General features: G+C 34.2%; 1 long non-coding RNA gene across 1 annotated transcript in view; it reads left to right on the top strand.

Moving 5' to 3' along the window:
* LOC118199518 (uncharacterized) overlaps window positions 1–4569 on the top strand; it is a 175341-nt gene that overhangs the window by 44272 nt on the left and 126500 nt on the right. The window lies entirely within an intron of this gene.

Below are 4569 nucleotides of genomic sequence, written 5' to 3'. Positions count from 1 at the left end.
TCCTCCCCACGCTTTTTTCGCGCCGTAGTCCTACGCTACACCTGATTGGCTCACTCTGGTCACTGCAACTGCAAGGGTGGATTATGATTCAGGACGTATCAAAGATAACTGCTGTATTTGGAGATCTATTTTTCTGTGTTGTACTAAGGGGGCGTCAAATATTTCCTTTCTTTATTAAATTTTCTGTAGTTTATTTTTTTAACGGAAATCTATATCGTATTTGCTCGCATATTTCACCCGCTGGCGTATTTTCCCCCGTAGATTTTTCAGCATATGATTTAAAAACCTCTGGTTTTTGGTAACAATGTAAAACGTGCATAAATAGGAAAGTACATTGTGTAAATAAAAGGAATATTATTGATACTGTTAAGTCCTTTGAAATGCATCAAACACATCAGGTGTCGCATGTGATCAAGTTTATCCACTGCTGTTTTGATAACATTAAAAGATGAGAAAAAAGTGCTATTTGGAATAGAACTAATTTAATATAACGTAACTAAAAACGTAATATAAGTATTTTCGCAGCATTTTAATTAAGAAAATGCGGAAGTTCGTTTTTGAACAGTTCATAATGTTTTTTATGCAAAAATTGATCTATGGAATGTTCATAATGTCTGTAATGAAAAGTTAATTGATGAACTGTTTATAACGCTTCTAGAAATTATTTGATCAATTCTATATCCCTGTCTTAATGCTCAGAGGGCATTCCTCACTGGAAGAAGAAAATATGGCAATGTCAAATTTAAAATTGTAAGAGGTTTATGTTAAATTAGCCAGTTAGTATTATTTTTATCTGTACTGTAATTTCTTTCCATATTCCTCACCAGAATGCAAATTAGCGTTTAGAGTATATAAACCAAGGGTTTCGAGTCTTAGCCAGTGGTCAGCTCCACCTAAAAGTGATTATCCTGGATTTTGCATTCTCTTGCAGCCCATACTTTAAACTTACGCGCCGAAAAAAAATAATTGCGTCAGTTTGTAGCTATGTTATTATTGAATGAGTAGGTTTTGACTAAGTTATCAGTTTTTATATTTATTTGACCGTTATTGCTTGCTTTAATGTGGTGGTGGTTTTTGTGTCTAGCACAAGTTGTGCCAGTTATTTTAAAAGTCCAAATTAAATAAAAAGATTATTTAAACTTTCGCAAGTTTAACGATACTGTTTCAGATGTAGCGATAACTAGTTAACATTGTCTAGTAAAGCCTGCAGGAATTAGCTTAAGCTTAGTCCAAATAAATAGCAATCTTATAAAACTAGACAATAAAAGCAACCATAGTTTAGAGCAGATGTTTTCAGAGAATTTGAATTTTGAGGGTTGGTAGGGTTAAAAGGTTTAATTTTTTTGTTCCTGTCTAATCGCCCTCAGAATCCATAGTTATTCAAAATCTAAGTGAAATTATTAAAGCTGCTTTTTTTGCCTACTTTTAAAGCATTGACTGAAATTTAAGTTTCAGTCAAAATGATTTGGTGACTTAATCCTTTACTTCGCAATTTTTAAATTTTACTTTGGCCTTATCTGACAACTTTTAAAAATTTTTTAATTATGTGCCTTATTAAAAATTTGATTATGATCCCCAGTTTATCCCAGAAGCTGTTACCTATTATTTATTCTCTTTTTTCGCGTCAGCTGATTTTCACTACCGCTGCTTTCACCGTCTACTGGAGTTACAAGATCAACCAGTTCTTCATTTGTCATTTCACGATCGCCTTTCTCGACAAATTCTTTGATTTCTACTTCTTTCATATCTGAAAATCCTTTGCCACCTATTCCTTTACAATTTGTATGAATTTCTTGGCCTTCATCTTCAGTCGAGGGAAATCTTTTAGAACTGTTGGCAGCTTCTGGCCAGCGCTGATCCCAGCAAGCATCCATTGTTACGAATTCACTTGTTCCCGTGCGAGTTTAATCATTGTATGTATTATGTGTCTTATATTGAATGGGTTCCCAAATATCGTTAATATGTCGTGAATTCCTGTGTCTAGCGCATTGTAGAGTTTGCAGTGAGTATCAACAAGGCCCAAGGACAGTTTTTAAAGGTTGTTGGGCTTGACCTGCAAAGTCCATATTTTTCCCACGGCCAGTTATATGTTGGTTGTTCTAGAGTAGGAAAAAAAGATAATCTTTGCATTTCTGTTCTCAATGGGAAAACACATAATATTGTTTATGTATTATTCAGAAGCCCTTCAAGAATAGCAATAAATTAACTCACTGTTACAGTTTATGAAATGCATGCTTAAAATCATCCTATGTCTGAAACGGAGCTCAAAGACTTTGATTTGCAAGTTAAATGGCTGTGATATGACTGCTGACACATTTTCTCAAAAGGTTACCTAAAGTATCATAATATTTAACACATCATCATATATTGGGCGTTATAAAAACGTAACGCTTTTCTGTATATTTTTTTCATAATTCTAATTTGTAAAATTCAAAATTTCAGAAAAATAACTATTTAAACTGTCGAGTAAGAAAATGTTTGAAAACATTTGACTCATTAGAAATGGCACGGAGGTATATTTATTTTATTGTACAATTTTTATATAATTTTTTTATAATTTTTATGTAGTTACAATTTGTATGAATTGGAATAAAGGTGGTGATTAAAAAGGGGGATATAAATCATGTTTTAACAAATGTTTAATGCACATCTCAAGCAATCAATTTGCTGAAAACTCAAGATATATATGTTTTTATGGTTTGCTTTATACATTAGGGTCGTATGCAAGGGGGATGGAATCTCAACAAGGGAAAAAGAAGTTGGAAAAACTTACGGGGCCATCGGTCCCAGGTGCTCCCTTTAGGCATTTTTCCGGTACATTTAAAAGCCAGACGAAGGCTGGCCGCAGTATCCTATAAAATGTTTCGCTATTCCAGTCTGGCCACCTCTATTGATAATTTTTACTGATAAATCATATTAAACTTAACATAAGAGAGCCCTAAATTAAAGCGCCCTCTTGACGTTCATTAAAATATGAACGCTTTAAGATTTTAGCCTGAAGGTGCTATTAGTTTTGAAACGCGATTTCGCTTTTTTTAACTTTAATATGTTGTTCCACTTTTCATTCGAGTCTGCTGCCATTCCAAAAAAAGTAATATATTGTTTTTGATAGTACTTAATCTACTATAAATGAATCCGAACAGTCCTATATTCGGAAGAATAAGGAAAAATATCTTGAAAGTTGTAATCTAAATGAGGTTAATCATTACTTTATCGCGTAGTATGTGTACGTCATAATTACACTGGTGTGCAAAAATTAAGGACGAGACGGTTTTTTCAATATAACGTTGTACAAAAGCTTTCCAAATCAGCAAAAAAAATACGGTAATAAGATCCCCAAGATGTAAGAACATGGCTAATGTAAGCAAAACTTCCCCAAAAGCAATCAGAATGATAGAAAAGGAATTTTATTGAAAATGCAGCATGGATTGGATTATTTGGATTATTGGAGCACAAAGCAACAGGAGGCCGAAACATCCATGCGACAGGTGTCCAACAAGAAATATTCAGCCTTTAGTAGGGGATTTGATCTCCTGTGAATGCTGTACAGGTTTCACATCATTTGTCCATGCTGAATATGAGGTTGTCAATGAGTTGTTGAGGCATTGCTACCCATTCTTCTTGTAGCACCAATCGCAGTTCCGTAATCGTCGCTGGCGATTCCGGAAGCGCCAGCAACCATTACGTGCTGCCACGCTTCTCCCTAGAAAGTTCCGTTACGTGCTCGAGACCTTGCCGGCCAATCTATGTGTTCAATATCTTTACTCGCCAACAGCCCTTCGACAGTAGCTGTGTGATGAGGTGGAGCGTTGTCCATGAAGAGAACCTGAGGCGGTACGGCTACCAAGCATTATGTCTCCCCAAACGACATTTCGTGACCTTCAAAGCAGTCCCTTTTGATGATGGTTTGTCTTATTAAGCATTAAGCAGGAGGGGTAGATATTATTATTTCACATTTCATCATATTTATTAATTGTTAATATATCATAATATATCATCAACATATCTAAAACTATTCGCAAAGTAAGTTCTATTTTCTTGATTAAGTGTCTTTTGGAATTCATATTATTTAATGAAGAGGTAAAGGTTGAAGAAGATGAATTTGAGCCCATTGGGATTCTCGTTACCTGCTTAAAAATGGTATTTTAAAATGAATGAAATCATGAAATAATACGCTTTTGAGGTAAATTTTTTCTCTAACCACTACTGTATCTTCCACAAGTATATTAGGGAGTGTTAAGAGACTATTGAAAATGTTGGTTAACGGGAGCTATATATAAAGATATCTGAAACCGCAACATTCACAGTATTTACTTCAAGATCTTTAAATTGAAAGATAATAGGTAACTGGTTATTAATAATCCAATTGTACCTGTGCTCTTGTTTATTTATTTGAATAATCGGAAGATATTGTTTAAGCTTTGCCGGAAACCTATATAGTCATTTTCTTTAAGGTAGCTTTTAGTGCCATTTGCTATGAACCTGAATTTTAATGGAGATTTGTGAAACGTAGGTAAAGAATATAAATCAGAAAAACAGTTGAAGTTTGCTAGGACTAAAATTTGAAGC

This window comes from Stegodyphus dumicola, chromosome 9, assembly GCF_044657685.1.
Source record: "Stegodyphus dumicola isolate Sdum_Otavi_A_Nest chromosome 9, ASM4465768v1".
In the NCBI taxonomy this organism is placed as follows: Eukaryota; Metazoa; Arthropoda; class Arachnida; order Araneae; family Eresidae; genus Stegodyphus; species Stegodyphus dumicola.
Note: the sequence above shows the minus strand (reverse complement) of the source record. Positions and strands in the feature narration are given on the sequence as shown.